This window comes from Podarcis bocagei (genome assembly GCF_964188305.1).
Source record: "Podarcis bocagei genome assembly, chromosome: 2".
Classification (NCBI taxonomy): domain Eukaryota; kingdom Metazoa; phylum Chordata; class Lepidosauria; order Squamata; family Lacertidae; genus Podarcis; species Podarcis bocagei.
In genome coordinates, this window is record NC_138126.1 from 84880664 (window position 1) to 84907509 (window position 26846).

The 26846-nt window shown below is 39.5% G+C and overlaps 1 protein-coding gene across 19 annotated transcripts in view; it reads right to left on the reverse strand.

The window, feature by feature from the left end:
* The window catches only part of TENM2 (teneurin transmembrane protein 2), a 745234-nt gene that overhangs the window by 326093 nt on the left and 392295 nt on the right, over window positions 1–26846 (reverse strand). The gene's annotated exons all lie outside the window — the stretch shown is intronic.

A 26846-nucleotide genomic window follows, 5' to 3' on the forward strand; every position in this document is an offset into this window, starting at 1 on the left:
AGTCCTAGCATTGTGAGGAGAAGAACAGATTTTCTCTGTCCACTTTCTCCATGCCATGCATAATTTTATAAACTTTTATGTCCCCTCTTACTCACATTTTCTCTAACCTAAAAAGGCCCAAATGCTGCAACCTTTTCTCACAGGGATGTTGCTCAATCCCTTTGATCATTCTGAACCTTTTCAACTCTACAATATCCTTTTTGAGGTGAGGTGACCAGAACTGCACACAAATGTGGTTGTATCATAGATTCGTAGAAGAGCATTATGATGTCTGAAGTTTTATTTTCAATTCATTTCCTAATGATCCCTAGCATGGAATTTGCCTTTTTCATAGCTGCCACACACACCGAGTCGACATCTTCACTGACTTCTCCACTATGACCCAAAGATCTCTTTCCTGACCAGTCACCAGTCACCATCAGTTCAAATTTTGACTGTATATGTTTGTTTTGTTTTGTCCTGACATGCATTATTTTGCACTTGTTTACATTGAAACTGCATTTGACATTTTACCACCTATTCATTAAACTTTGAGAGGTCCTTTTGGAGCTCTTCATAATCCCTTTTTGTTTTAATAACTCTGAACAATTAGTATCAGAAACTTGGCCATCTCACTGCTCACTTCTAATGCTAGATCATTTATGAACAAGTTAGAAAGCACAAGTCCCAGTACTGATCTGTGGGGGACTCCATTATCTACATCTCTCTACTTGGGGAGCTATCCATTTATCCCTACTCTCTTTTTCCTGCTACTTAACCAACTCTTCTCCTCTTACTCCATGACCACTAAGCTTATGCAGTAGTCTTTGGTGAGGTGCCTTCTTGAAAGCTGTTTAAAACTCCAAATACACTATGTTAACGGGAACACCTATATCTATCCTCTTGACACTCGCGAAGAGCTCTAACAGACAGGACATACAGGCTCAGCTTCACCAAGAAATAACCTATATACTTGGTTATTTTATCTTTAACAATACTTTCCACCAGCTTTCTTGGGATAGATATTAAGCTAACCAGGATTGTATTTCCCAGGGCCCCCCCTGAATTCTTTCTAAAAAACCAGTGCTGAACTGCTACTTTCCTTTTCCTCAGCTATGGAGGCTGATCTGAAGGACAAGTTATGTGCAGTCATACCTCGGGTTGCGATCACTGCGGGTTGCGCGTTTTCGGTTACGGACATGCCGAAACCTGAAAGTACCAGAACTTCCAGGTTTCAGCACTAAATCACACTTTGCACATGCGCAGAAGTGTTGAATCGCGCCACGCATGTGTGCAGACGCAGCACTGCAGGTTGCGAATGCTGTGGGTTGTGAACGTGCCTCCCACACAGATCACGTTCGCAACCCGAGGTTCCACTGTATTTTTATTACAAGACAAGCAAATCGATATCTGAATGAAATAGGTTTAGAAGGCAATGACTATCGTAAGTAAGGCCTAGTCCCTTCAAATTATTTGCATGAAATAATAAAGTTACTAGAAATTAGTACAATATTTTCTGACAATTTCATTTGCACAATGGCTTCTGCTGGAGAAACAGGGCTTGCTGCCTCTCTTCCCCCAAAATGGTTTGCTTGGACATCAGGAAATCCCCCAGAACAGTGCGTGGGGAGGAGAGGGGAGATCATTCCAACTGGCAAGCTGAAAAGTCTGTGCTGTCAGAACAACTGCCATAATGCTACATTGAATTGCTCCCTTTGATTAGAGCTAGTTTGCACTTTATCTTTTCCATGAGTCCACAGTAAATGGCCTCTAAGTGGTTGATTCTTCAATACCACCTTTCTGAGATGTAGAAAACTGAGGGCTGTTCAGGAGGTGAAGCCTAAGAGCTCAGACAATTCAGTGGGTCCTATAGACATTTACTGATTCTCAAGTTAGTTCCTCTTATGGCAGAAGTATTATTACTTGCTTTCTCGGGTGTTCATAGATTTATTGTGTTCATATTGATGAATCTCAGTCAGAGAGAAAGGAATGCAATCATAAGCACACTCACTACAGAGTGAATCACACAGAACTCAGCGGGATTTACTTCCAAGTTAACATGCTTAGGAGTGCACTGTAAGACTGGAAAGCACACAATGGAAAATAGGGTAGATTTAACCTTAAAGTGGAGAGAAAAGGCTGGGAATACAGACTCTACTGAAAATACCTGGTGGGGAATGGTCCTTTAGAAAACAGCCCTGACATTTTCCTTCAGCTGGAAACTTGGAGAAAAAGAGGCAAAATCCCTGAGAGGTGTGGTAATATGCATTATTGCTTAGCTTTCTGGAAAGAGTTTCAGTATTAGCATACTAGTACCATATATTCCTTGAAATGAAGTAACTCCAATATGGAAACTTTCCCAAAATCACAGAAGAAACTATGACTGAAACAGTTCAAAAAAGCTGGTACGGCTGGGGTAGTGAAACTTTTTGAGCCTGGGGGCTGCATTCTGTCATGGGCAACCTTCCCGGGTTTGCATGCCAGTGGTGGGTGAGGCCAGAGGCTAAAGTTGGTTGAACACAGGTGTGGCTATATTTGAGCTACGGAAAAGCCAGAAGTGCCCACACTGCCCACATCTCTCCATCCATGCAAGCAAGAGGCACTCTCATAGTTCAAGGTCACAAACTAGTCAGGTAAAAGCATCCCTTTCTCTAAATACGTACAATGCAACTCTGTAATACACTGCCTGCCTGCTTCCATTACTTCTAATTCTAGCCTCACAACAAGTAGGCCATAACTTACAGAAGCTTATATGCTACTAAAATTAGTCTGTCTCAGAGGTGCTACTTGACATTAAATAACTGTTATGTGTGTTGCTCAGATGATGCTTTGTCATAGTTGAGTAGGAGATGCTATAGCTTAAAGTCACATTCAACTATTATTGTTTAAACTGTGGAAAAGGCAAATATTGGTTTGTTTTGTACCCTCTTTCTATATCTTCATATTTTGCCAATCTTCTCCAACTCTCCAGGGGAAAAAAGATGAATAGCTGCTGAAATCAGAAATATACACAGAAAGGAATTAGCAGTTACTTAGCCAGAGGATTCTTTTTCTAAATAACTATATTTATTAAGAAAACAAACATATTTTGCCAAGGACTAAGTCTGGAAAAATGTGCGACAAGTAGAAAGAAATCATGAGAAGAAAGTTGGTAGAATAACAGATTCTGCTGATACCTCTGTTGCACACAAGATAGAATACATGTTGTAACATGCTCTCCAAGGTTAACCTCTTTTGGTTACGTTCATAATGCCACACAAGTAGTTCACAAGCAATAATTATTTTATGTCCTGAGGCACTCACAGGCACATCTTTACTACAAATATCTATATTAAGCACAAGCAAAATGTGTCTATTATGTTATCAAGAGATATGCAAACAAGAAGAATACTCTCCTGCAACACCAGCCTGTATGAACATGTGCTGTACATTCAAATCATTGTTCAATGTGAGTCCATTTCATGCCATTCCCTAAGCAATAATTTATATCTATCTCTTCACAAGCATTCATATAAAGACGCATGTGGTGGTAATTTACACATGCATGTCACTGCGGGAATGAAGGAGTACAACATCCTACAAGGAAATTATTATCTGTCTGTGTTGATAGAAAGATAGATAGACATCCACCCATACATCCATCCATCCCTTCATCTAAGGAGGTCAGAGTGGTGCATATGATCCTTCAAGTTTATTTTAATAACAGCTGAATGAAAGAGAGTGGTTGGTCCATGGCCACCCATATCTGAGTGAATATTTGAACTTGGGTCTTCCCAATAAAAGGGCCAAACTAGAAGTTAACTAAATTGGTGACTGTTTAACTTGTCTGTTTTTTCTCTTTGTGTAAAAACAAAAGTGATGGGAAGGCCTGATCCAGATTAGGACTGCAGCTTGTACAGAAGTGGATGTAACCCTTTTCCCTATAACTTGATAGCAATGAAAATTACTCTTGCTAATATGAATTCTCTCTTGTGACAAACAGCAGCTTCATGAGGGGTGAGATTTTTGTTGCATCTAACCCTCCTCACTGCATTTCCAATCATGATGCCCAAGATATTCAGAAAGGTAAAGGAGACAAGATTGTAACAAATGGTTAAACATTTTCTTTTAAGAAACTGCTGTCACCTGTCTCGTGGAATAAGGCACTGCACAATTTCTTTTTCTTTTTTGGCAGCAATATGCCTATCAGCACAGTAGCTCTCAGTGGCACAGATCTCAAGGTCTATGTCAGCAGTTCTTCTCCAGACAGTGCATTAACCTAAAAACCATTCTGTTGTTTGGTTTGGTACATATCAGCCTCACTTGCTGTCATACTACATTATCCTCTTTCCCACTCCCTGTTTTTCCTTCACCTTGTCACTAAACTATCACTATAGCCATAGCACTGGGATGAGAACTAGGTTTCCTTTTACCCAGGAAAACCTAAAGGTTTTGAGGTGCCTCACTGTACAATTTGTGAAACAAGTATGTAGGCAAGTAACAAATGCTTTAGCAAACAAACCACAAAGGTTCTTCTTTAACTGAAGTATTGAAATCAACAGCACCTCAGTACTATATTAGTGTCGTACTTTCAAGTAAAGCAGGGAAGGGGAACATGTGGTCATTAAGTTGTTTTTGGACTTTGTCTCTCATCATTCCTTAGTTATCCAGTGGAGTTCAATGTTGAAAGATTTGAGATGGACAAACATACTTCTTCACAAAGTGCAAAGCTAAACCATTTAATTTGCTCCCACAGTATGTACTTATGACCATCAATGTGGATGGCTTTAAAAGACGAAGAGACAAATCATTGGAGGATAATGCTATCAGTGACTAGTACTAGCCACAATGGCTATGTTCAGAGACAATGGCTATGCCTCTGATACCAGAGGGAAGCACATGTGGGAAGAGTGTCATTAGTTCTGTTCTGTGGGTATCCAACAGGCATCTGGATGGCCAATGTGAGAACAGAATGCTGGACTAGATAGGCCTTTGGCCTGAACCTGAAGGCTCTCCTTATGTTCTTACTGAAACAAGTTTTTGAAGAAGCCTAATATTTCCTATTAAACTCCAAAATCTGACCTCATTTTTTTCTTAAAGAAAAATTTGGTGGAAACCCTAGAAAGGCTACTGGTTTGAGGGAGGAAGCCCTTTGAAATATACACCATATTAAATACAAATAAAAAGCAAGCAAAAATAATGCTTTGGATGATCATAAATTGGATTTATTACTAAGCAATGAAGATTTGGCTTCATTCTTTTTGTTTTTAACGAATGATAAAAGAGAGCACTTGCTATGTAGGAGGAAAAGCAGATGTTTTATGAGAGATAGCCTGGCTTGAATAATTAATATATTTACGATTATAATCTTAAAAGCAATGAAAATGATTAGTCCTAAGTGGGAGGAAGATAAATGGATGTTGGAAGAGCTTCCCAGCACGAAAGTCCCTTCTAAGGTACTGTGTGCTATCCCTGTGAAAGTGTATTTTGTTTCAGAGCTGAAAGGCAGCTGCAAACCACTTAGAAAGATGTCTGTGCTTGAACTGATGGGCAGGGGAACAATAGTTGACAATTGTTTTTCCCATACAGTGTTTGATGAGCTTCATTTTTCACGGTATCTGTGCTACATCTACATTTCTCACAGCTGTAACTAACAACAAGAAAGCAGTAAGGGAGGAACTAAACCAATTTGCCTATTCTCTTAATTAGCTAGATGCGCAATCTCTTACAGAAAATTGCCGGCCACATCACTTCTCTATGCTTTAAAATGCCATTGGCCTATACATGAAATATTCAATTCGAAGTTATCTGCCTTGAAACTTTTAGAGCTACAGCCAGCCCAGCCACTTGGCTCAATTATGATACATGTTTTACTAGCTTTTCTGCTTTCTGTAGCTATGGAGGAAAGGAATGGAAATTACTTTTCCTCAGCCCTGATCTTTGAAACTGAGAAAGTTTTAGTCTGAATGATCACTTTTGCTTAGCAACAAACCTAAGTCCTTAAATTTATTTGCATTATATACGGTCAGATCTACGACATACAAAATACTACTAAAGAAGAGAGTTCCCATGAGAATGTGTAAAGTGTCTTTGCATCAACACTGACTAAAACCACAGCTAATTTCTATATACTTGGAATTAAGACAAAGAACTTCCAAATTGGAGAAGTGAAGCCCAATATATGCTGTTTGCATGGACAAGCCTGCTATCATTTAAAATTCATGCATTTGAAAATCAGGACCAAGGAAGCTTCAAGAGTTTATGCTAAAGTTTAATAAATCAGAATGTGCCAGGGGAGGGTATACGCCACACAATCACCTGTTCTCCTGTCATCACAAACTTATTTCTTACTAGCTAATATTCCAGAGTTTGTACTTTGAAAAACAAAACAGAAAACCAACACCCCACAAATTGAAGTACCTTTTTCACAACTGTACCCAATACACTTAAAAAAAACACCAAAACATTTTCATCATTCCTCTACGGAGTGCAATAACTTTAAAATGTTTTTGCTCACTGAATTTGGGTTATTTTTAACTTACTGAAATGTAGATTTATTACTGAAAGTAACAGAAGTAGTTAAATCTTAAAAAACCAGAATCTTAACAAAAAGACTATCCCAGTTGTTCTTGCTGCAAAACACTTAACACTGCAAAAAAGAATAGTGTGGGGTTTTTTTAAATGACAATCCCCTCTACGATAATTGCTGATGCATTTGGGTGAATCTGTATATAGCCTGTTTGTGCAAACCAATTCTTCTAAATAAATTGGACTGCATTACAGGAATTACTTGCCAGAGGTTAAAAAACAAAACCACAAACCTTACCATTTTATTTCTAGCCTGCTAAAAGACAATTACCAAACTTGTAAACTTCTTTAAAAATGCTAGCCATTTATCTTCATCTAGGGCAAATATAACAAGTCACAAAGATGGAATTCCCTAGCTGGCTCCATTGAAAGATGGGTTTATTTTCAGCAGCATTTGGTTCATCAGTTTTTGAACTGCATCTGAAATGTTATGGGGGTGAAGCACTGAGGGAATTCTATTTAGATTTATCTCTATTGGTAAAATAGGGCTTTTGACTCAGATTGTTCTCACAGAGTCATTTTGGCAAAGTTTCCATCTCAGCAAGATAAATGTCAAAAAAAGATAGGGTGACTGACAATTTTATAATTGTGGTAGAATTTTGTTAAAAGAACACAGGCAAAGAACACACTGTTTGTTGCTACTACAGCTTTTTACCAGAGTTTGGTCAGTGTGGTTACAGTCAGCCCATTGATATTTGCACCCAACTTTCATGAGAGCATGGCTATGTCGTTATCATCTCAATTAATTACATTCACAGGATCCAAATTACCACTTCAGCATCATTTAAACCTTTGGACTGCAACAGACAAAGTATGGAGTGTGCAACCAAGCATCAACTGAATCTGCTGATATACTTCGCTGTGTGTGGAACCTTTTCCATATTTACGACCAAACTTGACATGACCCAAAAGATCCATCAATAGATTGTCCCATCATTTTTATTTTTGAAACTACTTTTAACTAGAAAAATTATGCAGTGAAAAATGACCAATCCTCCTCCCCAGTGCCACATCTTGATCTGAATATGCTCCCCACACATATGGTGGCTATCTATTGTCCATATAAACTTAGCTGATCTGGTGGGAGAACCCAGAAGTTCAAGATCTTCCCCATTAACACCAATGGCACAAGCTTCAAGGCTCCCATGGAACTTAAGGTTGGAAATTACAATACACATAACACAGCTATAATACAGCTGCACTGTTTTGTTAGGTGTAAGTACTCATAGCTCTGCAAACCAATTTATTCAGACCAAGAGAACATTGCTGAATATATAGCTTACTTTCTTTTAATAGAACAGCCATAAAGGCCCAAGTTGTACTATACAATGGTCTTCCTTCTTCCGACACAAGTTTTATTTACTGCACTGCCCACAACACTGGCTTCACAAGGAAATAGCATGTTTTCCAATTACAGCTCTCTTTCCCACATATAATGAAACTATCTAATTTAAAAACTACCATCTCAGGGCAAAAACCTCCCATTTATTTATTCATAAATACTATTGATACTTATACTGCCATATGAATAATTGATAGTCACAGAGAAAAAGAGGTGAAAACAAGACACGTTTAAGAGTGCTGACAGGAGTGTTATGCCCCCAATACCTGAGGGAATTTATTCAAAGTTCAAAGCTATTTTGGTCTTGCCACATTTTAAGAACATCAAGAACATCAATTTTAAACATGAAGTAACAGAATATTCACACTATTTGTTAACTACCGTATCTCAGAAAAGCTATTCACCTGTGTTCTGTTTCTTTTAAAATAATAATTTAACTTATTTCCCACAGCCTCATAAAAGCATGATGGGGTTTGTGTGTTTGGTGGGGTGGGTAAAGGTAATCCACAATTAACACACGAGAAAGGAATGTGCTATGGAGAGCAGGGAAGAAGGAAACCCTGGCTCTTCCAGTATAAGTTGAAAGGATTTAAAGGTTGCTCGAGATTCATGTTAGTGATTTCATGATACGTATCTGTATACAAGCTAAGAAATCAGACACGTTACATTAATACACTAACTACTGAATATTGGTTAAAAACCACACCATCAAAGGTTTCTGTCACATCACTTTGTGAGAACTTTGCAGGCCCAACGTTTGTTTATCATTCAGCTCAAATCTCATCCTTAATTGCAAATATTTATTATTTAACAACATTCTTCTGGTATCATAAAATAAGTGTATTTTTGGTATAAAACTTATTTTGAAAGGTAGATGTAGGCATTCTGTGTGAAAATAAAAGTCAAATAGTCAGAAAATAGAAGCCGATTGTTAGGAAACATGTTCAGGTATCATTAGTTGCTGTACGGCACCCCCCTACTTTTCAAGCTAGCCATATAGTTTGAAAAACTACGGGAGAACATGTCGAGCTGATCGGCAGATGCAGCGGGAAAACAGTCTATTAGCAATTACTATAGATGCAAAATCAACACAGTGAAAGGAAGTGCCAGGTGTAATTACCTCTAGATGCCAGCAATATTTTTGGTTTCACTACCAGGGAAAAAAATGAATTGATCAAAACAAACTCATGTAAATCAAAGGTTTGTTTTGTATTCAAACTAATTCAATGTTTCATTTTTGTTGTTTTGTTTTTCCCTGTAACATACAATAGTTGGTAGTTTACTACAAAATCGCCCTCCTGGTCTTTTGGTTGCTAACAGAATACTGAAAGTGAGACCTGAAAATACCCCCTAATAACATAATGTATAATTTTAATGGTTTGGGGCATCAGTGGCTCTAGCTAAGGTTTGCATTCTTCTTTAAATGTTTCCTGAGTGTCTGCATGCATAATTGTGGGCAGACATGAGTGGAAGACGTCAGCAATGGGCAGACAATTAAACAGGCTAATGGCATCTTACATTTCCCCCCTTTGCCAGTTGTTTATATATTTTGTTTTCTAAAATCCAAAACAAACAAACAAAAATAGACAGTTGTACATCTTGTAATTACTAAGAGAAAATAATGAGTTTAAGGGGTAGCTCAGTTGGTAGAGCATGGGACTCTAATCTCAGGGCTGTGGATGAAAGATTCCTGCATTGCAAGGGGTTGGACTAGATGATCCTTGTGGTCCCTTCCAGCTAGGATTCTGTGATTCTGCTTTTTGTATAAGGAAGCATCTATTTTAGATTTTCAAGCAAATTCCATCCTTCCACAAGTATAATTCCAAAAGACAAATTTGTGTGAAAAAAAACCTGGAAGTCGTCATCGCAACATTACTTATGAAAGTTTTTCTTTCTTTCTTAATAAGTAGAAAAAGAAAAGATGAAACTGGAAATCACCTGGTGACCTGGAAGCTCTTCTCATTCACCAGAGGCATTGAGGAGTGTGGCTTTTGACAAGTTTGCACGGAACAAATAGTTCTAACCCGCCTTTCACTATGTTGACATGTTTCAGGGATAGTTCCTATCAGCCCTTAAGTTACTAAACTTCCTTTGAACTGTTTTTTTGGTACTCAAAAAATCAGAATCTAATCACTAAGCATTTTATTACACCTTGAGGGATTTATTCAAAATCCAACAACTAGGTTTAACCTTCTAGCTTTCTTGACACCCCATTCACATTTTAGCATGTTGTACATACCAAATAATGCTATTATCATGCCTTCTCACAGCAAAGAATTGGAGCTGGTGAGCAGCTATCCTAGCACTGAAGGCTACATTCCATTAATATATATACAGTATTATTATTTCAAGAAACAAAAGGAATCAGGATCTCTAAGATTGGCTTTAGTACCTACTATGCTTAGTCTTTGTCAGGCAGTCTTAATATGAACTTTCATTAGTCAGGGAGTTTTCTTTAGCAAATGTGTAGTCTCGGTGGTAGGACAAAAAGTAAAGGTTTTATGGGAGGTTCTTCAGTGTGAATGCTACTGTGCAAAAACAGATTTCACATTTGAAATGCAGGGTCTTACAATAGCATCTTATACATGTCTACCCAGAAGTCCCACTAGAGTTCAATGGAATTTGGTCCAATGTAAGTGGATATAATATTGTATTTTAAAATAATAACAATTGAATATTATACATGTTTACTTGTAAATCCCACTGTATTCAATGGTGCTTACTTATAATTTTATTTAGGATTGGTACACAGTCTGGAAAGCCCTGGTGAACTGACTTATTAAGGAGGAAGTATGCATAGGATTAAGCTGACATTACCTTAATTTAAAAGCGAAACACTAACACACAAAATGTTTGGAGTGCGATAGACCAAGCCAGGTATTATTTGACAGAAAATGCATTGTGAATAATAATAAACACAACCAATTTAACAGTGCAGCTGCATTAATATGAAGATGAGTGTGAGAAACAGTCTGTGGATTTCAGATGCAGATAACTGCATGCAGCACTGCACACAATAATATTGAGGTATCTGTTTCATGCCAAAGCAGTAGTCTGTGCTACGCTCAGTGTGTCACTAAATAATTGTTTGCTGGTGTAGCAGCCTTTACAGACAAATTTCTCTTTTTATACTTGGGCACAAAATACAAGTCACAAGGTGTATGCATGTAAAATGAGTTTGCAGTCCATGAAAGCTTCTGTCTTAATAAATTCATTAGTCTTTAAGGTGCCAGAAGGCCCTTTGTCGTTTTTGCTGCAACATATTTGCTGCTACATCTATGGAAATTGTTAACAAGGGATGGGGTTACTGCTTCTGAAGTGACCAGTGGGGTAGTGGGCATATGGCATCTGGACACGCAAAAGGGAATGCCTGTGAAAATTCAGAGGACAGATGGGTTTGTGGAGCAAATGTAATCCTATTTAGTAATCTACAGGGTCATGTGGGATGCATGTCCAAGCATATACACAGCACACTGGGCGGACCTTATTTTAATATTGAACTGCATACTTTCTGTGGAATATGACATACAATTCTGCAGTGGAATTAAGGGTGAGTCTTAACCACAAAGGTTAGCAAGAGAGTGTGGCAGGCAAACAAACATAATGGGTTAAAAAATCCCTGGAGAAAAATATTCCTAACCAAGCATCAAAGCTCACATAAATATAAAAACTGGGGGCACAGAGGTTAAAGTAAAAGATACCTGTTTCTGGGGCAGTGTAAAAGTTAACCCTGCCTTGTGAAACCCAGGAAGAAAAAGCTTAGGTTCTACTAGTGCAGTGTTTCCCAACCGGTGTTCCGCGGCACACTAGTGTGCCGTGAGACACCGGCTGGTGTGCCGTGGGAGGGAGGCGGGCGAGAGGCGGCGGCGAGAGGCGGCGGCGGCGAGGATCCGCGTCGAGCCGGGGCGGCTCCGCGGCGGTGGTGCCGAGCGGCGGGGCAGCGCGCGCAAAAGGGAGGAGCGCGAGACAGCGGAGGAGGAGGAGGCCGGCATGTCCGGGCAGCAGCAGCAACAGCAGCAGCAGCAACTCCCGGCGACGGCTCCTCCTCCGCCCGCTATCGCAGCCGCCGCCGCCTCAGCTGCCGCCGCCGCCTCAGCTGCCCTCGCTCTGCTGCCTCCTCCCACCCCGGCAAGGGGGAGGGAAAAAACGTTCACTTTTGTGCGTCCCTCCCGGCGTGACGCTGCGCGCTGACGTCACGGGGCGGGGCTTTAATGGTGGTGTACCGCGAGATTTTTTTCCGGTAAGCAGGTGTGCCGTTGCCCAAAAACGTTTGGGAAACACTGTACTAGTGCACTCACCTTTAGGAAGTCATGACTGAAGACAGATTTAAATTCTGGTGGATGAGCTTGTGCTCAGTGACAACTATGAATTCACACTGGCTCTAAGCTTACTTTCTGCACCTGTTTATTTTCTGGTAAGAACTGCAAAAGCATCTGAATACAAGAACCTTGTGGGTACACCTGGGCACTGTCAACTCCTTGGCAGCTTATGTGTTTGGAACTCAGATTGTACTTTGGGCTTTTATCATTTATTTTGGTTACAGAACAGTAGTGATAGTTGTACCAGAGTAATTTTAGCAGATGTTCTACAATGATAACACTAATAAAGTAGCCAGAAGTGTGGCTAAGAGTTTTGGTAAGTCCTTGTGGAACTGCTTGAATTGATCCCCCTTTGGGCTGTTAATCTGAACTCATTCAAAAAGAAAAATCCAAGCAGTTGCCTGAATATGTGCAAGGTCTCTGTTATCTCTGTGTTTGTCTAAAAACAGCTTACGCACATCACAGCAGGACAAGTCTAAAATAATGTGGATCAAATGCTATTGAAGTGACACTGCCCCCTCCAATCTAAATGCAATCCCACCACAGCAGTTCCCAAAATTTATGCATGTTTATGCATGTAGGAAAAACACATCAAACCATTTTTGTTTTCTTTTGTGTACTGGAGTTGCTTTTCAGTGAACTCTATTAAACAATCTAAACTCGAAAATTATTTTGACATTTGTCAAATGGTAATTAAACTACACAGACATAACATTCCACAGATATTAGTTTGTAGGAATCTCCTCTGTGTATTCAAGAGCACGTTTGTCTGCTTATGCATCCTTCCTGATAGTGACCATTACAAGATTTTCTTGCAGATATTTTAAACTGACCTTTTCTGCTCATATGTGGGTCACCTGCTTCTACTAAAAGTGTCCCTATATTAGCAGTATGTTACCTTGCTTGAATTGCAGTCGAAAACCCTTCAGCCTTGGTGTGCAGCAATAAATTCAACTGACAGTTGAAATTTGGAACGCTCACTTAATATTGATTCTGAATGTAATAACAAGCGACATGACCTTTTGGAGGGTGTAAAATATGGCTGCCACAACATCTGTGCCACATTTCTTGCTGTTTAGTAATATGCTGTAACAGCATGAAGCTGGCATTAAAGCTAAGCTTTATTATCAAGCAGATCGCTCCATCTCTCTGCCTTCATTAAAAAAAATGTTTTAAGCTTTCAGGGGCTAGTATAGCCTACAATACACATGCCTTGTTTAAAGACCTAATTTACCTGGTAGTTACGAAAGGTAAAAATATTTGGCTGCTTCAAAATTCTGTCAGACAGAATACACTTTAGCAGGCCAATAAGGAGAAGAGTTTATACAAGAGGACCACACCAAATGTTTCATATGTCTACCCTATCTCTCCCAATCTTGGAGGATGCTGTCATAGTCTCTCTTCCACTTATAAGGGCCTGGGGGTGGGGATGGAAGGTTAATGGTTCTATTTTCCTAGACACTAGAGATGCATTCTAATTTAGCGTTACCCCAGGATACCTTGAACTTATTCTGCTATACTGGACTAAGAAATGTTTGCATTAGATTAACTTTCAGTAGCTCTCTTTGAAGTGCTGGTATCTTTTAAAATATACTCCAAGTAGCACAACATCAATTTCTGCACTTTTAAAAATCCAATTTAAGCAGGATAAAATTGTCAAAACAGTCTAAGCTCATCCCAACAGCATGGCTCTCAATCACAGAATACACAATATGGGAAACTTGCATTGCATTGCAGAGAGTATTTGAAAACCTTTTGACTTATTCCTTCCACCATTGTGCATGTACTGAATTGATTAATCCCGTTATCATTACTGCCTTCTTTTGATGAACATTAAAATAAGGCTGCACATTTTATGATTTCATTTTAATTTCACATTTTAATACCAAACCACATAGCCAAATAAATTGTAGCTCTTTAAAATGGTTTATAACTCATCTTTAAACAGAAAATACTGCAATCCTTCATAGTTTACAGTTAAATATAATTTATAAGTAAAAGGCCTGTCAGCAGTTTAAACTAAAGTATAACTTAGGGAACAAGAAAAACACCTTTATTCATTTATCATGTTAATGGCCAATCTATGGATAGCATTGCTTTTCTGTATACGTAATCTAATCTGATACTATGGTAATCTATATCAACAAAGTTATCAGATGTCCACTTCAATGTACAGTGGTACCTCTGATTACGAACTTAATTCATTCCAGAGGTCCATTCGTAACCTGAAACAGTTCTTAACCTGAGGTACCTCTTTAGCAAATGGGACTCCTGCTGCTGCTGCATGATTTCTGTTCTCATCCTGGGGCAAAGTTCTTAACCCGAGGTTCTACTTCCGGGTTAGAAGAGTCTGTAACCTGAAGTGTTTGTACACTGAAGTGTTTATAACCCTAGGTACCACTGTACTGGGAATTGCAGAGACTGATTCTGATAATTAACTATATCCTAAAAGAAATTCCCACACTGGCAGGTAATTGAAAGTTGGTACACACATGCAGACTAGCATCAAGTGATTACTTATATGTGTGAATCAACCATTATAGATCTATTATGACAGACAGAACTTTCATACTGCTCTGTGACAACTGCTACACAGTATTTTATGCATTCTTTTCTGAGCAACCCTCTGAAAGCCACATACCACTACTGAAAGGTGAAATTTGCTTTTGTACAAGTAGGCTAGTTAGTTCTCCATCTCTCTCTCTCTCTCTCTCTCTCTCTCTCACACACACACACACACACACACACACACACACACACACACTTCTCAATCCTCTATCCAGTCCAGCAAGATGCATTATCAGAGTTCATGGGTATATTCCAGACAGGCAAAATAAGTCAGCTGAAGAACAAAGCAGGGTCAATAGGGATGTTGCTGGCAAATGGTTGTGGAGAGGGGAAAGTACAAAGGGTAGGCTAGAAGGCCTTGGGGATTTGCATTAAGCTTCCAAGCCTGAGATTCTTCATTCCTGGTCTACCATGATCAGAAAGCATCATTATTTGTAATGAAGAACATATAGTAGTCTATATAAAATAATGTATACAGCTGAGTTAACAGTCACCTCTAACATAAAACCAGAAAAATCCAATGCTGTTTTTTTGAGATACAGGAGGGTGTATTGTCCTTCCTCCCCCCCTTGTTTTTTTAAAAAAACATTATTTTATTTTTAGGGGGAAATGAAGACACTTCCCATTTTAGTAGTCCCATTGCTTTAGAACCAATCTAAAGGAGGAAATATTTGATTCAGTCTCCATTTAAAGGCAAACCTACTTAATTTGCAGTTTCAGAAACAATACTAAAGTACACCCATCCTTTGATATGAAGTTTGCAATGCAGTTATCCAACCAAGTAATATCTGCAAAAAAAATACACATATGGGGGTGGGGGTGAAGCCCTGTGGGCCATTTGGCCTGTGAGACTCTTTTGAGGAAACCATGGTTACCTGCCTTACATCAAATATCATACATGATGTCAAGTGTGGGTCAGCTAAGGGTTCAAAGGAACAATCTGAAGCTTAAAGTGGACTCCTGAGGTTCCTTTGCTGGAGCAAGGCATGCTTCCACTCACACACCAGCTGATGGACAGTAGGATCACACCTTGCTCAAGGTGCGGGGAGCAGCTTGCATTAAATCGGACCTGCTTTTGCTTATAATAGTAATAATAATAATAATAATAATAATAATAATAATAATAATAATAATAATTTATTATTTATACCCCGCCCATCTGGCTGGGCCTCCCCAGCCACTCTGGGCGGCTTCCATAAAAACCAAAAATACAGTAAAATATCACACGTTAAAAACTTCCCTGAACAGGGCTGCCTTAAGATGTCTCCTGAATGTCAGGTAGTTGTTTATCGCTTTGACATCTGCTGGAAGGGCGTTCCACAGGGCGGGCGCCACTACCGAGAAGGCCCTCTGCTTGGTTCCCTGTAGCTTTGCTTCTCGCAATGAGGGAACCGCCAGAAGGCCCTCGGCGCTGGACCTCAGCGTCCGGGCAGAATGATGGGGGTGGAGACGCTCCTTCAGGTATACTGGACCGAGGTCGTTTAGGGCTTTAAAGGTCAGCACCAACACTTTGAATTGTGCTCGGAAACGTACTGGGAGCCAATGTAGGTCTTTCAAGACCGGTGTTATATGGTCTCGGCGGCCTCCCCCAGTCACCAGTCTGGCTGCCGCATTCTGGATTAGTTGTAGTTTCCGGGTCACCTCCTTCCCAGTACTACTCTCTGAAACAGTCCTGCAGCCACTTTCAATTTATCAAAACAGAAGCTGAGAGAAGCTTGCAAAGGACTTGGTTTGGGTGTGTGTACCAAATCAAGCAGCAGCATCCTCTCAGGTGGAGTGTGGGAGGGAAAGCTTCAACCTCCCCCCTCCACGCTGAGTGGGGATGGCTTGCTTTGGCTGTGTGGGCTTCAAAAGGAGCAGTTGGAAAAAGCTGGTCTTTGAAGCAGCCCTGTGCTCTTCAGCTGATGCAAAGAGAGATCCATCTAGCTTGATTCGGGTGTGTGAGAGGGACCCAGCACTGGCTGCGGTCATCATGTGTCTGTGGTGGCAATATATCTGTCTATAAGAAGGAAAACTACCTTGAAAGTCTGTCAGCTGGGATTTGACTCTCCTAGACTCATACCATGTCCTCACCAGTGCTGATGTGGTGAAAATAACAGGACAACAGTGGAAGATTGTGTAATGGCGTGCTTTCATGGACAACAACATAGAAATAAGAACGTTAAGGCTGCAATCCTATACTACTTACCTAGGAGTAAGCCTCACTGAACTTAACAGAACTTACTTCTGAGTAGACATAAGAAGAACCCTGCTGGATCAGACTAATGGGTAATCTAGCACAGCATCCAGTTTTCAAAGTGGCCAAACAGATGCCTATACGAAACCCACATGGCTGACACAAGTGCAATGAAATTCTTCTGTTCAGGTTTCTAGTAACTAGTATTTAGAGGCAGGCTGCCGCTGATGCTGGATGTAGCATATAGACATCACTAACAGTGTCATATATGGGGTTACATTCTAACTTGGATTCAGTAAATGCAACCATATACTTTGTATTATTTCTTATCATTTTGGACCTCTTATAATTAATTATTACCATAAAAGGATAGGTAAACGAAGGAAGAAATGATTTTTTCAATGGGGCACCAGGTCACACATGCCTGGTCTTTTTGAAAGCTTCCAGAGGCCGTCTTGAGATATGACTGTTTAAATTGATTCCAATTTTGCACATCTCCACTGCTTGATAGCTAGTCCCGTGAAGAAAAATGTTACAACCACACAAGGTAAAATAATTAAAGGATCAGAGGCAGTCATGGCACTGAGCTTTGAGAGAAGATTTGCCAACTGTATCTTTCTCAATAATTTAACTGTACAATCTGGCCTTAGAGTACTAAGTGGCATATCCAGAATACACAACTATCAGACAAAAACTTATTCAGAGCCTTAGACAGAGGTGTAATATTCCTCTTACTGAACTATTAAACATTCACCTGTCCTGCTTACTAAGATGCTGATATGAACTTGTTGTTGGAACTCTTTGAGGGTAACAAAAATGCACATATTTTTTAAAAAACAAAAACAGAAGACACTAAAAAATTCACAAATTGGATGATTTCTACACTCTCAGCTGAGGTAAGATTCAAAACTAATCTGATTATATGTATATTATGAGCCACTAAGCATCTTTCTGCAGCAATTACGAAGCTTTCACACATAAAAGAGGGCATTTTCTTTAGCACTTGGCTAATCCATCAAGTGTTTAGCTTCAAAGGGAAAGTTTAAAAAAAAGAAAAGAAAGAATGACTGAAGTGGGCTTATAAGGCAGTGATATTTCTTTTTTATTGAGCTACAGAGGATTATTTTCAACTCTTAAACATACTGAAACAACTTTGGAATATAATACAGTTTTTCTTTATTTCAATAGCCTCCCTTTCCCTTTCTTTTTGAACTTCTAGAACTTTGAGCAAAAGAGCAGAACTTTCGGATTTTAAAGAGTCTGCTTTGGGAGGTTTGTCAGTATTTCTGACATTGCATGGAGCACTTTAGCTGTTTGGGGAACATTTTAATTGGCAGCAACTTTTGACTGTTCACACAACTTTCAATATATGATGACCTGATCATTATTTTTAAAGAAAACTATCGTTTTGATATACAACTTGTAAGTTAAAGAGAAAACCTTTTGGTAACTGGAAATGTGGGGCAACTAAAGTTAAACTGCTTAACTCTAGCTGAATTGTGCTCAGAAGTTGTAATAAAATGTAGTCTTTCTCACACACAAATACAGATACACACGCAAAAGCTACCTATTGGCTCTGAAGACTGAACAGTAAATGTGGGATTTATTTATCACGTGTATCTCAGCTCTTCCAAGAAATGAATAATTTTCATGGGATTATTCAATTTATCCCCTTCAAACCTGCAAGGCAGGTTGGCTGACAGATGGCAAACTGCTCTAGGCCACAAAGTGATATTAATGGTCATTTGAACTCAGGTGCTCTCTTGTCAGAGACCCAGTTCACATGTACTGCTAAGCCAAAGCAGGGTTTCTTGTGAATGAACAAATATATGGGGTGCCAGATAGAAGACTGCAGCTGCTTTGCTACATCTCTGCTCCTGCTGCTGTGGGCTAAGCCATGGTTTGGCTTCGAGTTGTGATTGCAGCCAAATTTAACTCCAGACAAGCCATGAAGCATAGCCATGGTTTGTTCAATGACTTACGGTCATGGTTTGACTGGGGCAGATAAAACAGAAGCCTGGGTTTGGATGTAAGACTAAGCCAAACATGGCTCAGTTTACAGCAGCATGGCAGCAGCAGGACTAGAGAGGAACAAAGTGGCCATGATCTTCTCCCTGGGAACCCGTATATGCTTGTCCATGGTTTAGCTTTAGTCTAGACTGAACCATAGTCTTCACCGATCCTACCTAGGCATTATGATTACTTAATGCACACCACCAAATTTCACAGAGCCTTAAAAGGAAGCTCCATTAAATAGGCTAGTCCAGAGCTTTCCAAACTGTGTGTCGTGACATGTCAGTGTGTCGGGGGCAATGTGTAACTGAAAAGGGGTTAGTTTAACCTCCAGTTTGCTAGTAAAACTGACTTACTGCAAATGATGCATTTCTAAAAAGTGTGTCACCAACATGAAAGGTATGGAAAGCTCTTCAGCACCATGCTCTAACCAAGTATTTATGTCACTCCTCTAACTGAAGCGCTTGCTGGGCTTATGTTGGCCAAAGCACATGCCTGGCTCCTCCCATTTTTCTCATATTTTGGAAGTGTGTACCCCTTCATTATTCTATAGTGAATGGATTCTGCGCTAGGCTTGATGGTATCATGGACAGGAACACTTAGCAAGAAGGTACCAGGCTCCACCCTCAACAAAGGGTAATGACAGGTGTGGTAACAGGGGCAGTGACCCATGCCATGATTTGAAGACTCAAACATCCCTGGGAAACGCATTTCTGATGAATATGATGAAAAATATTTATCTATTATAAATATGATGACAATTTTTCTGATAGAACAGAAATGTACCGATGTAGTATTCAAGGGGTCCTGGTCCCTTTCCCTCTTTTTCTCACATGTTTTCATGAAAAAAGTGTGAGAATTTCTTGTTTCTTTACCATTTAAATGCAGGCAAAGAAGCAGACTGAACAATAGCCAGTTGTTTGCAGATCGTTAGCAAAGAGCTGGGAAAGTTAGAAAGGGGGGGGGGCTGGCTAACTCCCCACTGAGAACTATCAGTTTCAGCTTCCATAGCCTTAACTGCGGGAACATTAAGGCAGGAGAGGAAGAAATATGGAGGCTACTGATACTTAAAGGTTGTGAAAATAAGTAACAATCAAAGCCAGACAGTAAAGGAACTAGAGGCACAGAGAAAATTCAACAAGAGGTAGAACATACAAGGAATTAACTGGCCTGAAAAAAGGTGAACACCAGGAGTCTCAGGAAGAAATGACCACTTTCTGCGAGGCAAAATTAAAAACTGAGGAAGGAAGGGGCAGGAAGGAACCAAGACGGCAGCTTCCTGTTTGTATTATTTATTTCTTTATGCAAACTTGCAATGTTGACTATTGAACGTCAGGCGGCGCCAAACCTAAACCCAATCTGGCCACAGCTTTTACGGGGGGTTTATGTCTGCTTGACACTGGAGAACTGGAGGAGACATTTATTTTCAAACTACAGGTTTTAATTTTTTATGATAATGTTGATTATTCTTCCTGTTTTATTGTTATTTTGCCTGCTTCTCATCAATAGGCAAAATGACATAAATGCTAGGTTTCTTAACAGCTTGTTGCTCCATTTGTAACTAAGAATTTAAAAGTAAATTCAATTTGTAATTATGGTCTGAATAAACTGTACTTTTAATATACCACATATGATGATTTAATTGCAAACCCAGTTATACATATTACATTTTATTCCTAAAGTAACAAAGGGACTTTTGATCTGTAAAGAAGAAATGTATTGCATATTTTTCAATCCCCCCCCCCAATATCTATTTCCCCTTGAATTTCCCTATGCCACACGACTTCAAAATTTTTGGAAATTTTACTTCTCAGCTCTCTCAGTAAAGCTTGAATACAATAATTGTGACTTTTCAGTTTACTGTACTTTGATAATCTTGACTCTCAAGTTTTGTATACTGTCTTGAAGACTTTTAGAAGGTAGACTATATATATGCAGCCTGAGATATAATTTGCTTTCTTTTAAGCTCTGCACAGTGATCTCAGGATAGAAGTCTGTGCAGAAAGAATTCTAAATAGAGAAGAATATCCTAAAGCAGGCTTTAAAGCCTTTTTATTTCAATCAGTCTTTGGTTTAAATTATCCGCTGGATTTGGAAACAGTTATTGCTCTCTTTTTAAATTGTAACATTCATTTATTGGTCTGCATTAGGAATTTCTTTGTGCTGCTGTTTTAGTTTTTAAACATTTTGATATTGGTTTAAAATATTTTTATGCTCCTGACAGTGTGTTGTGCATATAGATAGATACACAGATAGATAGATAGATAGATAGATAGATAGATAGAAGGCTGTATTTGATATTATAACATCTTGTTTTCCTGCAGCGCAGACCTCTATATATTTTACTGCATTCAATGAAATATTCATCCATGTAAGTGTGTTTGTATTAATAAGGTACATTTAATTAACCACATTTCTGAGATCAAACTATTAACCCTTTTACTATTGCCTCACTTTTATTGTAGCCTACTTATATAAGCATGCATCCTTAAGTATATAGTAAAAGATAGCAGCCTTTAGCTTAAAATTATCATGGTAAGCCAAAACCTTAATTTGCATGTTCACTCAGATATGCACAAAATATAAAGTTGGTTCTTGTAGGTTGCACGAAGTGAGAAATGTTCACTGTTGACATCAATTCTGTTGGCAAAGAGTTTTCTGCATATTTTAAAATAATACATTTTTCCCCCTTCAAGAGATAACACTTTTTGACTTGTAGCATTGCTAAAATGTGCAGTTCCACCCAGGCCTAAAAATACTGTCTTGAATAAGTTTATGTTAAGTTTAAAGGGTGGGAGATCAGTCTGTTTGTGAGGCTATGTGTAGAGGTTATGCTGCTGAGATTACAAATATAAAACCAGCTTCTCTAATATATTTTTTAGGTGTCAGGTATCCAACATGACTGGCTATAAAAGTGCCAAGATGCTCACCTCAGGCTTTCAATTAATTTATCTCTAAGTGTGTTATCATTCTATTTCTGAACTAAAAAGACCTTACTGGAAGCATTTTCTCAGAGTGCTATGACTTCATCTGCATACCTATTTGCATATGCATATCCATCAGTCATAAGAGAGAGTGCCATACACAGTAGGTATGGTAAAGCACCCCATTGATAGAGAGAATGAACATTTATCTTGAGATCATAAATATGCATTCTGAAAGTTTTCATCCCAGTGTGTGGGTAATAGACTAGATGTGGATAAAACTAGGTAAATTCAATCCTCGCAGGCCCATATGTCCTTCATGACTAAAAGATGCTCAGTTTAGAACGAAAGGCAAAGGTAAATGTAGTCTGCTCTCTAGAGAACACTATGTAAACAATGTTTCTCATGCAGCTAAAAACATTGCCAGATTGTCAAGAAAGAAAATGCAAACAACGAATTCCTCACAGGTATGCAACAAAAAACGGCAAAGCAGCTGAAAACCATCACCACACGATTCCATTGTGTACTTGGAATCGGGGTGAACAGGAAGCTCTGATCAGAAAATTATCCACAATAATGGAAGCACATGAGATAACTTCATTTGTAGAATCATTTCATTTTTCCTACGTTTGGCAACTATGTCTGGAAGGTAACCCTTCCAGTACAAAGAAGAAGAAGCAAGCACTGAGTTATTGAGAGACATTCTTATTAGCATCTATTGAGTTAGTCACCATTGCTAATAAGAAAGCTAGGATTAGTAAATAGCAACTGAAGTGTGTATTTCACAGCGCAAAATTGAAAATGAATGTCAGTTTTGTCTGTCCCTCTGCACATCAGGACACTCTCTTCATGGAAGGAACTTTTTTTATTTACTCAAGCAACCATATGTGAGCATTTTTGCAAATTTCTGACCCCAGTTAACAGAAAGTTAACCCAGTTCACTGCCTGGTTAACATTCAGCTTCTTCTTTTGTGGCTTCCCCCCTGCATCTCAAAAACTAAGGGACTTTTAATAGCTCACAGCAGAGACCCCCTCTGTCTCTGGGCCCACATGTTTGGTTCACTAGGTGCTTCTTCTCTCTCTACAAACTTTGCTGTAGGCTCATTGCTGTCAGAGCTTCTCCACAGGCTCTACAACTAACGGCTGGTGCTGTGAGCAGCATCTTATTCCATCTTACCTACTATCCTAACCCTCCAATGGTTATACGAATACATTAAATGTTTCTGGCACCAGGTTCTTTAATACATAGAACAAGGATTTTGTATTTGATTCGATAATTCTTCTCTTACATTATTTGGTAAGCAAAGATAATATTCTGCTTCCATGTCTGAATAGGTCAGCACTCCATTTTAGTTACAGAAAGGCCGCTGATTGACCACTCAATGTCAGTTCCATACTGTAGAGCCAGGCACATACATACCGTACTTTCACAGCGTAGGCACATATATTAAACATTAAGAATAAGGCAGGAAATGTGCTTATTTTAAGATAAAGGAGTTTAAATTTATCTTCATTTAGAAATTCTACCATGCCACAAAATCTGGTTTCCAAACATCACATGACTAAAAAAATAGTATCATGCACCTGTTAGTAGGACATGAGACAATACTAACACAATAATAGGTATACAGAATTTCACAGAGATATAAGTAAGAGCTAATTAGACTAAAATAAATATTAGGGGGGAAAGCTTGAAGAGAAGCTGTTATAGAAAAAGTGTTCAACGGAAACATCCCCTAAACTGAGGCTATGCTGCCAATGCTATTTTGATTTACCCTTCTTTTCCATCAGAAATTACTAATTACACTGAAATGAACAATTACATAATTGCCTGTTTTGTATTTCTTGGACTGTTAACATTTCTGTGACAGCTTAGCATCTTCAAGCTCCTGAGCAGAGACATTCTTTTCCTGACAATCTCAGCTCCACCTTATACAGCACACATTCATATTAGCAACATTGAATGGCCCAGGTAATCAGTACATGTCTAGCAGCTCCAAACACCATGACCAATATAATTGTCAATACACTCTAGGCCAGCTGTTGGAGACTGGTTGCACTCCTGCTGTATATCTAATACTGTGCATTGTATAGACGTGAACTGGGCTAATCTGTCCTCTAACAATGATCTACACCTACACATATCCATTGAAATAACTGCAGGATCAATACAGGGAGCCCAGCTTGCTCAGCCTCAGTTGGTGCATGAGCATCCTTTTCCAGACATACTTCCTGAATCTCTGGCTTGTTTATTGCTCCCACAAACTGTTCTACAAGGAACACACATCTGCATATTTTGTATAACATTGCCCGTTATAATTTTCTGCCTGTGGCTTTGCATAAGCAATACCCCACAAACCTCTCATTGTGTACTGCTTCTGGTAGAAAGAAGGGAAATCCATGTGCTGTGGGGGTGGGGGTGCTTTTGGGGTATGTGTTTCACCAAATTGTTATTAGTTGGCAGGGGTAGCCTGACTGCTGAGACCCTTCTAAGCCCTAGATCCAGCAAGTGTCAAAATCTAATCAAGAATTCAAATTCCTTGAATAGCCAAACTAGTTTCCTGGTAAGGTAATGGGTCATTAAGGAAACGAAGGGAGTGGCTCTGTGCTAGATAGCAGATCAGTGGGGCTTCCTGCATCAACTGGCTGGTAGTTAGAAAGACAAAGGCGAGAGTTGAGAGATGAGTGATGTGAGTTACAAGCTGGAAGCAGCAGGCTGGGAAAGCAGACTCAGAGCAAGACTTGATATTCCATTTGAATCCAAGGCTGCAGCTATATGGGAAGAAAGGCCCTCTTGGGGTGTTAATGCTGTGGACCCAGGCTCAAGTTGTATATATGTATAAATAAACTATATATCATAAAGACACCACAGTCTTTCCCTCATTCCGAAGGAAACACAAACTTTGAGTCAACGCCTGCAATCTTGCACTGCTCAGAGATTGGGATGGCGTGCAACAATATTGTTTCTTTTTTATTACTAGACTGTGCTGCACGTTATTGGTGTAAATACCTTAGAAGGAACATACACACACAATGAGAAGCAAAGAGCCAGGTTCCAGTGTGGTCTCTATCTTAGCCACCCTGCCTTCCTCCTTCCTGTCTGTGTCCCTTGCCCATTTGCCACTTGCATGCAGGTGTCTGGGATGCTGGGGAAAACAGAGGCCATGCACACACTGAAGCAAGGGTGGCAGCCTAGCTTGGTCTGTCTGAGCAGCTTGAATATCAGCTCTGGCTCATTTGCTGCCCAGGGGTACCAACTTGAATAAGATATTGTGGGGTCCCAGGTAAGCCCCACCCCTCATAATCAGTCACATCACACAGTGCACGCACACCCTTTGAATGGCAATGCCGATCAACTTTGGGGCGCCCGGCCCCCTCAAATATTTTATTGTAGGGGCCAAAGCCCCCACAACCCCTAGGAGTTGGCTCCTAATGGGAGGGAAGGAATAGGAGAAAAAGAAATAAGGAAAGCTTTTGCAAGTTGAAGGAATAGATAGAAAAGAGGGCTTTGGGTTTGTTCCTTTGCCAAAGTGTGTGTGGTTTGCAAGCTGGGGAGGGGGTATGTCTCTTCCTCAAACAATCCCTCTCAGTAATGAACAAGTAAGCAAGCACTAAACCTCGTGCCCCAGAACTACTAGTTATCTTACAAACAGACTAAGGAAAATCCATCCTGCAATCGTTACTAACACATCTAACAACTCAGTCTCAAGCACTCCTACTCAGAAGCAAGCCCCATTAAGTGCAAAGGGACTTGTAAATTCACCCAATGTAAATTCACCAAGAAATTAACAGCATCAACAACACGAAAGATATGTGGTAAGTAGGGTTGGTGTTGTGTGGAGGGTGAGGGGTCAATAGCACAGATGAGAAGTTAAGAGACGGGGCAATGAGAAGACCTCAACACTAAATTAGAAAACCTTTTCATGTTACCATTGGTTAGTGAAAAAATAGATTTTAGATTCAGATAAGCCAACATATTATCCAGTCAGTAGAAACACCACCACCATCATCACAAGAATTTGTTAGTCACTTTATCTTGCCCAAGGCAACCCAAAACAACTTGCAAGTTGCAACCAAACATCATGTCAAGTGACCTACGAATCAACTTTAGACATGTTGTGGATGAGCCCTGAATCAACCAACAAGTATTTCAGCCAACAACCTTCTGTTTGAACATGTAGGGAAAAAGGTACAGAACACCGTAACTTTTGCAGATGAAACATTCCCCTTTGCGGTCTGTAGTAGAAGATGCACTGAGGGCCAAACTTATATGTTTAAGCAAGCATTCTTTTGCTGGTTGTTTTTATTTTGGAGAAATAGCAGCTGTCTCCTAAAGTGCTGCTTTCTGCAAACCTGTACAAGGCTCCAATCCAGATACTCTCTTTCCCTGCTCCGAAGTAATGTGGCCAGGTTGGTTGAAGCATGTGACAATGTCATGTATACTTGGGTCTTGAATCAGCAGATAACTCACTAAGGTTCTGCCCTATAGTTAAAGCAGTTGTACCCATGTATCATACTGAATTACTAGCTTAAATATGGGAAGACTTCAATATATATCACTGTTTTGAAATACTGATCAACCAGGGTTAGCCAAGTTGGATAAAAATCTTAAAATAAAGAACAAGCCCAATAATATTCTGTAATAGGAACAGAAATTAAGATTGGCCAATATTTTATATGAGCCTATGAAGCACTTAAAAAAATAAAGCTTTACTTGCTTTTAAAAGCAGGATGATAAATAAGTATACCGTTTTGCTGAAAAAGAATGAGAAATAGCTAGTGGAATTCTGATTGTCTTGCAGTATCACTATAAACTTAATGAACCATCTCTAGTTGAATGTTTCAGAATTGGGTCAAAACTAAAAAGACCGGAGATGGTACTGCAACATATATAAGGAGAAGCTGAAATCCTCAGAAGGATTACTCTGAAATAGTTTCCTTGAGAAGGCAGCTTGCAG